At 37.1% G+C, this 14,953-nt stretch overlaps 1 protein-coding gene across 3 annotated transcripts in view; it reads left to right on the top strand.

Moving 5' to 3' along the window:
* The first annotated feature begins 251 nt into the window (after positions 1-251).
* wscd2 (WSC domain containing 2) overlaps positions 252-14,953 on the top strand; it is a 50,216-nt gene continuing 35,514 nt past the window's right edge. For 2 of the 3 annotated variants that reach the window (XM_059551189.1, XM_059551190.1), the window contains exon 1: positions 514-1,066. The gene's annotated coding sequence lies outside the window, so the exon portion shown is untranslated. Of the gene's footprint in view, positions 276-513; positions 1,067-14,953 lie in introns of those variants that run through there. The other variant, XM_059551191.1, reaches the window with a different exon arrangement.

Consider the following 14,953-nt stretch of genomic DNA (forward strand, 5'->3'; position numbering starts at 1 on the left):
TGTTTAGATGGAAGAATGCTGTTTTTGTAATATGGGAAAAATGACTTTTAAAAGACAAGTTGCTGTCACACCCAAATTTTTGTCTGTAGAGGAAGTAACAGTACATCCGTCTAGATCAGGGCTGTCAAACTCAATTCCTGGAGGAGCTGGAGCCCTGCAGAGTTTAGATTCAACCATAATTAAACACACCTGATCCAATTAATCAAGTCCTTCAGGTCTATTTGAGAACTACAGGGTTGGAGTAGGATTTAAACAAAACAGGGCTTCGGTGTTGTGTTGAGTTTAGATGTACTAAAATGCAGCACTGCGCCATAACTTTGTCTAAAAAGTATTATTAAATAAATTAATAATATTGATTTTTTTATATATTTATATATTAGACCAAAAACAGATTGCCTTTCTGGCTCCTCATCCTAAGCCACTGATTTAACAAAACAGTAATCTTACAAAAGACAGTATAATGTACTGTTCGAGCAGTCGCGTTTATTAATCTCATCTCGGTTTATTTATTTAATAATTTGTTTCGTGCTGTGTCTGCGCAGAACTCTAGGCAGTGCTGTCGGGCTGTGCGGCGCGCGCTCTGACGCGCGGCTGCTGCTGTTGCTGTGAACTGCAGGGATGTGAGACACGCGCCGGATAAGCGAGGAGAGAAGAGACAGACAGCTCTCTTGACAACGTTATAAAAAAACCCGGAACGCCTCCTCTTTGACCTGATTCACGAGTAGCAGGTACTATGCGGTCGCGCTGTGCGTGTGCGCTTGCGGCTCTGAGCGCGCGACGATGTAAAAGGCAGCGCGTGCGGATTCTGCGGCAGCTGTGATCGGGAATAACTGGGATAGGAAAACTCAGCGAGGCATGGAAAAGCACGCTGATCACTGAGCAAATAATCATCCAGACAATCATTCACAGACATATTCATTGTGCGCGCCCCCAGGCGCTCCGTTCTTCGATCGATTACCACAGAAGAGACACACAGAGCATATGAATGCGGGTGCGTGCGCTGCAAGTGATTCCGTAGTTTCTGTCCTGCTCCGTTCAAACGCTGCTGAGAAGACCTTACAGCCAGGTAAGCCGTCAATATACAAGTTTATCATGCCGCCAGACGTTTTAGGAGCAAAGTGAATTGGAGTCAGCCTCTTGCGGAGTTCATGTGTCTCCTGCTGTAGGCTATGTTGCACCGTTAACTTATGCGGCTGGTTTTTTTATTTGCAGAGAAAATCAGCATAAAACAAACACATTTTTACAGTATTTATAAATCTTTGTTAATGTTAGTTATTAAAAATACAACTGTTCATTGTTCATATCAGCTTGGGTCTGTTAAATACTGGTAAATGTTGAAATGAAAAAACTAAGAATAAAAAATCTGCTTTAGAAGTATTTTAATTGTTAGTTAATGTTAACTACACTGTAGTTAACTAATGTTAGCATATTGGCTGTAATTGCAAAGTATTGAAACCATTTTTATAGACATAGTTCCAAAGATCTGGTATATAATGGCATTTTTATAAAATGAGCATATGCTGTAATCACTCAAAACCCCAGTATTGCATGTGTTGCAGTGTTTGCATCTATAACATTTGACATCATCATATTAAGGGGATAATGGTGTCAGATAAACTAACAAGCTAGTATTTTGTATTTTTTTTTATTTAAGTAATTTGAAGAATGTTTTTTTTATGTAAAAATGTTGTTCCAAACAGGGTGCCCAATCTATATCTAGAATATTAGATTGTTTAATTGTAAAATATGGAATATAGGCTGGGTTAACTACTGCTCACCAACTTTCAGCATATATCAGATATATTTCACTGTTGTTTTTATATGTAAACTTATGTTTCAAAGGAAAACCACATGTCCTTTGTTCTTGCGTGACCTTTGAACTTTTTGAAACTCTACCCATAACTCAAATGCAAAAATTGTGGTTATATAAATGCATTGATTCATAATGACATAATATAAGTCTTTGTTGCTGTAACATGATCAGTGTTTTGACAGCAGTTCTGCTTTGCATGACCTCTGGTGCTCATGTTGAAGAAATTCCTTTATCATCAGGGACTCCAAAGGAGGAGTTTGACTCTTTGTGTCTCATGACCCTAATATTGGTGTTAAATTATTCTCAAGAGCCAGTTTTGCACATCAAACAGAACTTCTATTCCAGTAGTTCTCAACTACAAAAGCAAGTGGGTCCTTTCACGTTTACGAACGTCTGAATGTCTTGACTGTCTCTAACTAATTTGAGAGTGGTAGTGTAGAGCTTTACTTGTAACAAGGTTTAATAACTCTCTACTGTCTCTGTAAATTGGCAGCACAGTCAGTGTTTTATGGTTCTCTTCATTCTGTCGCTGAGATGCAGTTGCTATAGTGAATGGCCTTCTTCATAGCCTCCAACCATCCACACATTCCCAGATTCTGTGAGAACATTGATTTATCATTTATTTTTTCTGAAATGTAAGATGGTTCAGCCTCTCTGGCTACTACTTCTTCCACTTGTTCCTAGTGCCCTTTAAGTGCTAAAACACATCTGTAATTGAATCAAACTCCTTCTGCTAATGTGTCATTTCTGGAATGCATTTTCTATTCAGACTGTTGTTTAAAGAGATCTTTTCCATGCTTTGAAGGACAGCCAAACCAAACCAGCAAAGATAAAACACAGAGAAGTAATGAAGCCGACATGAACCTTCAAACAGCTGGGGGCGATTTTTAGTTTGCATAAGAGGACAAACACGTCAGTGCCTTACATGAGCATGTTCCCTGTGAATTTCCGGAATATTAGAATTTCCATAATAGATTAGTAGATAACAATTTAGTATATTATTTTTTTGCATAACTGACCAGCTGCAAGGCTGTATCGTGTTAATCTTTTGTGTTCGTCATAGATTCAGTGCTCCGGGCTGTTATTTTTGATTTGATCAGTGGGGTGTGAGATTAATTAGTTTGTGTGTCTGGGAGGAATGAAACTCCTCTGATCAGAGGCTGTTTTCCATGTGACTTGTTATCGGACACAAAGCACCAGATTTACAAAGTCTTTAGGACATGTTTGATGTTTGCACATGTCATTTCAATGACTAGATCAGTTAGGCACTCTAAGACTCTGTCATAAACATAGGTGCTCTATTTTAAAATGGGAATGTTTCATTTTTATCTAAGATTTCCATTTAAAACCTGCATATTTACAAGAATGTAAAACCGTCTTTACTATTACAGTACTTGCCCCCCCCAGATTTCAGGATTTTATATTAGAATTAATCTTTAAAAAATTTGTCTGTTATCTACATTTCATACATTTACAACTTTTAGACAGACATGTAGTCTCATGTCATGTTTAATTACTTGTTAGGTTTTGTCTCAGAGGCCACTTGATTTAATGCAGTCAATTAAAACCTAATATGTATTTAGAAGTCAGACTTTGATTAATAAATCAAGCCTCTGAGCCTCTTCATGTGTGGCTTACACTTGGTACCTTCTTGGGTGTATGGTACTACACAATATTAGGAACAATTTTTTTTAATTTCTGTGTATTTTTGACCATGACAGCACAAAGTGTTACTTTTTATTTTTCAACCCTTTAACATGTCCAAATCAGGTTCATATTTAATTAATTTATTAAATTTTCACATATCTAATACACTGGGGAAAATATATACTAAACATTTTAAAGGGATGTTGTTGCAAGCTATTTATTTTAGCTTGAATTAAAAAAATGTTAAATTAAATATAAATGTTAAATTAAACCATGTTCAAAGTTAGTAAACTATTTAAATAAATGTATAGCTAAAATAAATTGATTGCAACCACTTATCTTAAATTCTTTAGTAAATTCAATGAATATTTTTTTTCAGTGTATGACAAGTCACCAAGTCTCATCTAATTCTGAGAAAAATTATAAATGTATTGTTTTTCAGTCGGATGTAGCCGAAGAGGCCGAGAGGGTTAAATATGGCACTGCAGCTTTTTACTTTCATTTGTGATCAACTGCTGTTGCATTTTTTGGAGATTTTTGCCTGTTCAGCACTGAACCACTATTCAGAAAATGAATAATTCAGTTCTACTCAGAAATCAACTGGTAAATCAGGCCTGAAAGTGTCAAATCTCTGCTGTTGCACAGTTAAGTAAGAAACTAAACTAGAGTTTGACAATCCGGTAGAGGAAATCAATCTACTTTCTCCTGGGGGTTGTAATTGCTGAGTGCACATTGGATGTCATATTGAACTTTATCCATGTTTGTCTGTAGCCAAATGTGGAACAGACCAAGCTACAACTTCAAAATGTGTCTCTGAAAGATCTGAGACAAACAGAATTCAAAGCGCATGTTTCTCTATTGTTTTTAATTGGGTTGTTATTTACCCTAATTTCATATTTTTTACAGTACCAGTATAACGGATTATAAATAATGGTATTCTGTATGTAGACATATCACATCAGAGATTTAAATATGTTTTGTCTAAAATGCCAAAACAAGTTTTGGAGTCTGTTTACACCTGTATTTAGTGCTGGCCACTTGTAATTGTGTTGCCTGGTACTGTATAGTATAAACCAGGCTACACTCCCATTCGATTCCTAATAGAGTTTGCTTTCCAACAGAAAGTCTCTGGACAAAATTGGATAATTAAAGAGAATATATCTTGTTTTTTCAACAATTGGTCCCCTGAGCTCTGTGACGCTTCACAATGTTTTTATTGCACTGTGTTCATCACTTAACTCTTAATTTCCTGTTATCAGTGTGCAGAGTGTACTGTATGAGTTGAAGACTTACTGTCTGTTGCTGAACTCTCTTCATGACCTTGGCAGAATTGAAGTTGATTGCATTGCTTCAGATTTGTGTCTTGGCCTGCATACAAATGTGCATGTCCTAAAGATGTTTCATTAGATTTTCTTGCTCGTGATGGTGAAACATATGGTCTATTCCAAAACGTCCCTAACAGACTTTTTGCTATTGTATTATATAGTTTTGTTATTTATTAAATATCTTTACTATTTCATTAAGCTTATTACAATGCATTTTAAAATAGTCTTTATCCATGAAAGACACAGCTTTGGGATTTGGCCAAAAATGAGGTCTCTTAGGCATCATGAATAAGTAGTACATATGAAGCTTTTGGAACCAAGCTTGAACTCTTGGCTGCATGTTTGACTACATACAAATATTGCATTTCATGCATCTTCAAAGATTAAGGGAAGGGCAGTGCAAGCTTTTAAATCTTTTTTTTTTTTTTCTGTTGTATGAAAGCTTTCTGCGTAATATTTTCCTTTGATCATCCCTGTTCTCTGCTTGACCAGTCACTGACTCTCAGCATCAGTGTGAGATGAAATCATTTTAAAGAAAATCACACTGAGCTCTCAGAGTTGCAGTAAGTAGTGTTTGCATTCAAGATTCCTGGGCTGTCAGAGGATGTGCAGTAATGCCAGCATAAGCATAAATCTGTTGCTAGTGCTTGGCTCAGAAAATGGCTTTTAGCTAAAAAATTCAGCAGCTTTACCCTACGCCCAATGAAAGACTGGAACTTCATGTTTGAGTTACCTGGGTATTCAGAGACTCTAGAAATGTATATTTTTCCAATGTAACATACTATGTCCTACTCCAGCTTAATATGCAGATACAAATAGAAGCAAGCTATTTGTTGGTTGAATGCCTCAATAAGCGTAAATGTTGTGGTACTATCAAAACCTGTTTTGTTTGTTTGCACATCCCAACCAGCCCAGCATAGCAACACCAGCTCAACCAATGGTGTGGGGCAGGGCTATCAGTGGGCTTGACCAATGGTACTGTAGGACGGGGAAGTGTTTAGGGAAACCTGTTTGAAAATAATCACTTTTTCTCAATTGATGCTGGTAATGTAAAAATTACACTCTTCACCATAACTATAGATGTTCACCACGCTAAACATGCTGTACTCAGTCATTCTATAGCCTTATATATCAACAAACATAAGACTTTATGATCACATTTCCTCTGTATCTCTCTTCATCCATGGAGAAAGGATAATCTATTGAGCTTTTTTTTTGATCCATTACAAGGAAAGCCTGAAGAATGGGTTGACTGCAGAGCAGCCGTATACATCTCAGACAGATTTTCAGCTTAGTCCCGGATTATCAGCAACACTGGGCTTTTTCAGTAAATAATACTCATGTAATCGCTGTTTGGACAGGTGGTGGGATATGAGAGTACAAAGCAATATTTCTTTCTTTTTTTGTGTCTGATTTCAAACATTGATTTTAGTTTCCTAAATTAATGCAGATTTTTAAAATGATAAAACTTAATTAACTTATTAGATAATTGACAGTTGTGCTTGTTTCATATCTCTCATAGTACATATTGGGTTATTGTCACATATTAAAATAATTTCAGATGAAATGTGCATCAGGTCCTGATCAAAATGGTTAATTTTTTTTGTAGTATTGTTGGGCTGACTGTGTTATACTTTACGTGATTTAAATTTACCTCATGCATAATTTTTATGAATCAGTCACTTGGCAATCTGGCCAGTTATTCTAATGATATGCATCTTAATTAGCCTCGATTTTAAAATACAACATTAAAAAAGTGATTGATACATACGAACTTCTGTGTACCCATTGGAATTAACTACAGGGTGCAGTCTGTAGAGATTTGTGTGTGCGTGTCTTGCATGATCTTGTGAAGGTGTGAACAGGGAGTGTTTGAAAGCTGGCCTCCAGATGTTTCTGATTCAAAGTTTTGTCAACTTCCACAGCTCTAAGCCATGACTAATTTTATTTTACAGCATGGATAATGAACTGTAGGTCAGTTGATTAATGACCATGTTAATGCACCATGTTAATGCACTCTGTGGGGGAACTAAGGATTTTAAGATCATAATGGAGGATGGATTGTCACAGTGGAGGTGAAGTGAAACTGAGTAAAAGGGCATATAAAGATCTAGGGGTGGCCAGTTTAACCACAAGTCTTTTTTTTTTTAAAATGAAACTAATGGTGCATAAGCACCGATAATAAATGGCTGAGCACCCACTTGAGATATTCTCTGTTCACTATACTATTGGCGAAACCGATCTGGCAAACTATGCCATGCATATTTGTGATTGCACTCTGGAGAGTGTCAAAAGGTTTCTATTTACATCGTGTTTTTGCAGCATTGAGCAATGTACCCAATCACAGACATATCTGCTGATTTCTTAAATACCAGTCAGAGACGTTTGTTATAATTCACTCACCGCTCAAGTTTTTGTCTATTGCTGAATTTTGCTGCTCCCAAATTCTCTCATTATAACCAAATGTAATGAGATCGCGAAGAACTAAGAATGAAGACAGCTTTTTAGTGATTATAAAGGGAGTGCTTTGTGTGTTTTCTGGCTTTGTATATAACAGCGTTTGTTTTCTGGCCACATGCATGCTACAGAGTTTTGGGAATGACACCCGCATATTAAAAGGGGAATCACACTCGAAAGAGCAATGGATGGGACAAAAGTATATGTGAAAATGTATGTGCATTGAGGCTAGAGAACACTATGAAGCACCCTCAGTATTTAATTCTGGAACCGGCATCTAATAAAATAAAACCGTGTTTGAGCAATTTTCATTACCAGAAGCTCATATGTGGAAGATTGTATGAAGTCTTGTGTGGAAGTAGGGCATGCTTCAGAAAGTCAGAAAAACGAGCAGGATATTTAATTTCCTCTGTGAAGTTAGAGTAAACATTAATGCAGACGGGCTTCATTGAATACTCCTTTCATCTGATGATTTCATCGTATGTGGTGATTATTTGGTTTTTAGAGCAAATCTCTGGTTTCATCAGCTCTGCTAATAAACAATGTGATATGCTATAGGCCAATGTTAACTGGATTTTAATTAAAATACAAAACATTATTTACCCAGTTTGCATCTGTGAGGCGTCTGTTACACATTTTCCTTGTGTGTAAAGGTCAGTATTTTTGAATGTTGACTACTTGGTTTTGTATTTTGCAGTCCGTGTGTTTCTGTTCATGATCTTAATTCTTCATATGGTCCAAAATAAAATAAATAAGGCCCTGTAAAGATCTAGGTTTGGGCAGTTTTCTGTAATTTTATTTGAATGCAATGGTATAAATGACTATTTAGTTGATATAGTGAGTTACAGAAGACAAAACAAGCTAGCCTATCTATTGTGGTTCATAAAGTTTAAAGTGGAATTAATGAGACCTTGGCCAGGCTAATTATAGACTTTTTGACTTTATCGCACATAACAAAGATAAAGAGGCTGGCTGCTGACAGTTCGAGATTTATAATGGTGCACTAATGGTGTCGTGGCCATTATTCAAGGTCAGTCTTTGGTCTGCTCTTCATGATGGAGACCTGACTAATGCAGACCGCTTCCACAGTCTTCTTATGTCTCAAGGGGCCTTGAACACTTCGTAATGATCTGCAGTGGTCCGTGTGGTTTAGCAAATGGAGGAGAAAGTGTCATTTTTCCAGCGTGGGTTTGGAGAACTGTTGAGGAAAGCAGTAGAGCTCTTGTCCAAGAAGACAGCCAGTATGAAGCAATATAAAAAGCTGTAGAAATTCTGTTTTGTGTGAGAAAATACTAACTGATATATATATTTTTTTCAAATCCAATATTTTTACTGGATTTCTGCATGCTTGACTCTAGAGTCTGTCCTTATTTGCAATGAGAGACAATCATGAGTCTTTGTGATTTCATGAATTTGATTCATGCACTAATTCAGTTATAACCCATTTCATCAGATATCCTTCACAGCAGTAAAGCCGCCGTCTCACCTTCTTTCTCAGTCTCTTTATTGAAGGGTAGACCATTTACTGAATCTAACCCAGGATAATGAAGAACTGGTTGTGTGCGAGAGACACAGAGGACCCTGAGAAAGATGCCCCTTAAAGAGAGCGAGAAAGGGAATAATAGCGACTGAAAAGTGGTCTTGAGATAACATTCAGTACATGTCTGTAGGCTTGCAGCAAGCAATAATTACCCACTGTGAATGGCAGACCTGTGCATGTTCGACAGTGAACTCTTCTGTGGGCCTTAAAGGATGGCCTTTGTGGGTGAACCTGATAGGGTGGCTGAACACAGGGCCACCAGACACTGGGGTCCTGCCAATGTTCACTCCTACCTTCAATCCAATCAGGATGTTGGGTGCAGTTACAAGCCACAATGGCAGCAATGAGATATATCAGCTTTCACTGATGGAATGGAATAGAACAGAATGAAAATGAATGGAAGTAAGTTGCTAGGAATGGCTCTCAGTGTAATGGAATGAAATGGAATACATTACGTGTAACAATAGAATGCTATGGAGGGAACTGAAGGCAATAAATGAGACTGGAAGGATGGTAAGATCTGCTTGTGCTGTAATGCACACACAGCTCTCAGGATCAGTGGAATTAAGCCGTATTATGCTTAATTCCTTAAAATTAATTCGTATTCTGGAGTAATTAATGCACTCTGAGAGAGATGATCGGTGGGACTGTGCAGGAAAGATAAACAGACTGCTTCTTTTTTTTCGTATGCTGTGTCTGTGTCTGTTTTATTAATGCACGCACCTGGAAATCATCTGCTAATGGAGCAGGATCAAATCCAAACCATAACAACCAGCAACACAATGAAAAATAATCAACCCTGTTAACTGAATGTAATTTAGATGGAGGGTAAGAGTGCTGTTTGGGGGTCGCTCTTAATGTGGACAGTACAAAACACTTTGAGTGAGTTGGAAAATGTGTATCATTTAGTGCATTTTTGCTTTATAAATGTTACAGTAATTTGCATACATAAGCAAGAATGCTGACCTAACATGAATTCTGCTTCTGTACACTACATGTTTGCTTTTGTTTTGAAATACTGTCAACAAAAGGTTGTAAGCTTGTCTTTTATCTCCGCTTCCCTGAAGATCTGTAATTTGTGCTCTCTTTTCATGTTTGCTGAAGGTGGTGCTGTAGTAAGATATCTGGGATTACTTTGCTGTGAATCCTTACCGTACAAGTCATCGATAAACTTTGAAGTCTGTAACCGTGTTCTTTCTTTCTTTATTTCCCTTTAGTCAGTGGTGGAGCATGAGCCACACGTAGCTGTCCCAGACAAGTGCTGCACAGCTCTGTTGTAGTGGAGTCCAAAAATGCAGTCAACAGATTTGTATGCTATTAAGAATTGAGAAGACCTTTTAAAATTTCCTTTTTTTTCTTTCTTTTTTTATTGAGGTGGTAAACAGTTTGCAGATTTGCCATTTGAATGTAGGAAGTAGAATTAAAACAAATAGAAATTGAATGTAAAAATTCTTGAAGTTTGAAGGATTGCGTATAGAATAGAGATTTTATCATTTAATTAACTTTTGTGAAGAACACTTCTTAGAATGCGTCACCTGTGTTACATTTCTGTGATATTGCAATCTAGTAAATTTCTCTGTCATTTAAAGTCTGTGGCCAATTCAGTTTTAATTCAAACTCCAGAACTGAAATGGAACTATTCTATTTTGCCCAACCCTGGCAACCAAACACACAACCATTAATGATATACATGTACCTGTGAATTTGATTTGCTTTATTTAAAAAACGTTGTGCAAGATTTGAACATGCAACTTTTCACATTCACATTTTAAAAACAACAAAAATGTTTTTAAAATAAGTCTATTGTGCTAACAAAGGCTGGATTTATTTAATCAAAAATGCAGTACAAACTGTGATACTTGCTTGCCATCAACAGTTCTTCAATAAATGAAAGCTACATTTAAGATTGAAAGTAAATAATAAACTCATCCTCCAGTCAGGAATTGTTTCATCCTAAGTCTCCATATACAAATACCAGTCAGTAGCTCTCTGTTAAACAGCATTAACAGTGTTATATAAACTGGATTCTAGATTTAATCCATCATGACTACAAAAATGTAAACCTCTGTGATGGCAGTGTGTCTGTGGTCTAATGAGTTGGTCTAAGCTTACACTTGTATGAGGTATTTCTCATATCGCTGTAGAATGCATTTATTTGGACAAATCATCAAGCACTTTGCTCCTGCCAAAGAGGAGAGCTTAAACAATGCTGTCAGGCACAAGGTCAGCAGCTATTCCTGCATGTCAGGTGGGGAGTCTGGCTTTTAGTAACATACTGTAATGGGTACAAACAATTATTCTGTCAACGAAGGAATCTTAGCATTTCACCACTGTTTAATAAACCTGTTGAATAAACACCGCTCAGGATAGAGACCACATGATCGGTCAAAATGGCATCCTTTTGCGTCATGCAGGTCTGATCTGAGAGCTTGAATTCATGCTTATGATCAAGTTAGATATACCGATATATCACAAAATGCATGCATTTTTAAGCATTGTGGTGACATTAAATCATTGAAATTCAATCAGCAACGGAAGAGAACTCATTTAGCTATATGTGCACAGTGCACACACTCTGAGAGACTGATTCTGAGCGCTGTCAGAGAGGTGCGCACACTTCGAGACGGTGCTCATACAATGCAGGAGTATTGAACAGAATTCTCTTTGCTGCTTTATAGGCCTTGAATGGTTCGATACACACACTTGTATGTGTCAAAATGCCCATCTTTGCAAGTATCCTTGTAAACACAGTAATTTGGCAGCTCTTAAAGTGACAGCAGTCTAATATTCCTGCTGTCTGTCTGTAATGTTAATCAAGCAACAAAAGAGAAAATCTCTTTTAAGTTACTAAATCACTTTTGTAACTTTAATAAGAAATATATATTTAATTTAAAAAGAGAAGAATATGCAATGATTTTTATTCATTTGATTATACAATGTATTTTCTTATTTATTTGTTCAACTGTAGTTTTTTTTGTCCCTTTGCCTGTAATTAGTTTCTTATTCTTATTTAATCGCCGACTGTTTACTTGTCTTGAGTGAGCTTGAGTTTTTTTTTCATATATATTGACACTGCTTGCAACGTTTTTTAAATGTCCATGGTTTTAAAAAATGTTTATATCATAAGGGCCTTTTCAAAAGCAAAAATATCGATGTTGTGATATATCGTTACCGTGAAATAAATTGTGATATGTAGATTTTGGTCAAATCACCCACCCCTACTATTAGATATGGGTATGTATTATATAAATAAAGATAATTACTATCAATATTTATTATCATCATTATAATAATCAAGAAAAAAACTAGTATTCTCTTCCAGCTTTGTATTATTTTGAAACCCATTTCTGTGTTTAACTTAAGTCACCTTGGATTATATTACCTGCTGAAGGATTCAATTTAAGTGTGAATATTTTCTAATATTCTAAAAAAAAAAACTCTATTATTGTTTTATGTTTTGAACCTGTATTCTTATGAACAACTAGAGCTGCTGTGTGTCTTTTTGAATCATAATGGGAGAAGCATGCTAATATTGAAGGAGGGGACGTGAACTTCATTAGACATCTGAGTTTTGCCTCTCCCACGGCTAATATATTAATACATTTCTGCAGCAGAATTTTTTTTTGTATATATAGCAGCTTAGCAACAAGTCTTTCTGCCACATTTCTCAAAGGAACCCACAGTCATTTCTTTCTCATGCAGGCACCTTTCTCCATGCTCACTCCCCTCCTGTAAGTGTGCGTTCTTCCGTTTTTCTCTTAGTTCACTCTACTTCTGCAATTTATCTTCCGCCCACTCTCTCAAGGCTCACGAGCTCTTTGTCTTGTTCTCGCCCTCTTTTGCAGTCTCTCCTTCTCTTGTGCGCTCAGCTCATTTTTTATTCATATTCAGAATGGTTTCTGAAAGGAAGAGCGGAAACTTCAGCGCTGCATGCAGGCACTCAGCAGCAAGGACATTTACACCTCATATCTCACTGACGCTGACAGGCGGCTTTTTGTGTGCATGTATGCAAACCCGCAACCTACATGTAGCCTCCAAGCACTGCTTGGTTTTTCCCCTTCTGCCTCTTTCTAAGATGCATTAATGAGATGATTTGCTTAAAATTAAACTCACCCTCATGTCATTTGAACCTGTGTGATGGCCTTTCTTCTGTACAACACACACACACACACACACACACACACACACACACACAAAGACTGTGCTAGTCACTCTTTTCATGTGGCTGAAATGAATCTACTGCTTTCAAGCTTCAAAGTAGGTTTCGAAAGCAAGTTTCATACAAAGGCTTTATATAGTCGTTATATAGCTTTGTTTGCAAAACGGAATAAAATTTACATTGTAGTTGATTTGATAATCTTCCCCTTCAGTGAGCCGTTAACTGAGAAGACCAGACAATTTGAATATATGTATTTATTTAAGAGTAGTTTTTGCCTTTATTCAGATATACATAGTGTAATGACAGGAAGCCAAGTGGGAAAGAAAGATGGGATGGGATCGGAAAAGGTCCATGAACTGGGATTCAAACTCGGGACGCTCAAAGATTACTGTCTATTGTCTTAGTGTGACTGAATCACTCTTTTGATTTAATTGGGTTTGCAAAAAGTGCTAAAATAATTTTTGTGTGTAGTTCACTTATGCACTGAATCATTTGCAGCAGTTTCTCACACCATATAATGGGATATTTTATAAGAACCGAAAACTAGGGGTGCACGATGTATATCGGCTGATGATTAATGCGCATCTTGTCAGTAAAGCCAGTTATCTAATCAGCGGTAAATTCCATCAGGTGCGTGATTTCACATAGAGCAGCTGCTTGTGACTGACTCCCTACTGTGTGAAACAATATTATTCAGCCATATATCCACAACAGTATAAATACATTATCAAAATATGATGATAATTGTTTTGATGAGAGGCCTGTGCCTCAGTGCTGATGAGAGGCTCCTTGTTCATTACTGAACCAGATCAATCGGTTCACTGAAAAAATCACATCACCAAGAATAATCAGTTCATGACTTGGAGAGTGCTACTTCTCTCAGCTGTCAGTAAGAGGTAGAGCAGTGCCAGCTGATTTTTAGTGAAAAGTGATGCACAAACCTCAATCATCATATAGCTTTCATATTCAACAATTTAGTGATATTTTCATGGTGCTTTTGTGTCCTTTTGAAGCTTGATAGCTTTCTTTATTTCTCTTCATTGTGTCTGCATGTAAAAAAGACAAGTACATTATTTTCAGAATGTCTCCTTTTTTGTTGCGTTAAAGAAAAAGTCATGCAGGCTTTGAACAAGATGAGATGAGTAAATGGCGACAAAAGTGAGCTTTCCCTTTAACGTTGAAAGACTTCTTTATTTGTTTCTTAGTTCTCTCGCTTCCTCTCTCAGCTCAGGAAGGATTTGAGAGGCACAGTGCTCTCCTGACACACATCAAGAGCCAAATTTTGTTTTCCTGCTGTCTCGGTGCTCTAATGAGACTAGCCCAACTCCAACTAGAGCTCGAGCTGTAATAAACGGGATATTGCACTTAAATACTCAATCAGCAAGAAGAACCAAATGCTATTCACCCAGGACCCTCTCCTCTCCTCTCCTCTCCTCTCCTCTCCTCTCCTCTCCTCTCCTCTCCTCTCCTCTCCTCTCCTCTCCTACCCTTAACTATTAATATGCATTATAATATGCATGCAACTTTTATGTTACCTGCGATAATCATTTATAAGAAAATGCTATTTATTTCTTTGTATTGATAAATTCCCTGTGTAGCATTAAACAAAAACAAAAATAATAATAAAAAATTAATGACAAGACTAAAAACAAGCCCCCCCCTCTCCCCAGTGGACTTAGGACTTAGTATCAAACTGAATTAAACTTGAGATTTGTTTTTGTTGAGCTGAAGATGTGTTTCGTGTGGATTGATCTGTTTCAAGGCAGAAGGCTCTTGGCTGTGATTTGGGGCTCTGTGTGGGTGGGTGGGTGTTTGACTGACATCAGTCAGATAACAAAATCTTTCCTCTGGCCATGCTCAAAAATAAAAATAATCACTGGCCTGTTGCCCCTCTCCCTCTCTGACTCAGACATGCAGAGGTCAGCGTGTGGCAGATTGAAGTAGATGGGCATGCTTGTGGGTTTGTGTGTGGTGCTTTGATTTTGGAACACTGCTGTGTTCCAAGGGTTTTT

The sequence above is a fragment of the Carassius carassius genome, chromosome 5 (genome assembly GCF_963082965.1).
Source record: "Carassius carassius chromosome 5, fCarCar2.1, whole genome shotgun sequence".
In the NCBI taxonomy this organism is placed as follows: domain Eukaryota; kingdom Metazoa; phylum Chordata; class Actinopteri; order Cypriniformes; family Cyprinidae; genus Carassius; species Carassius carassius.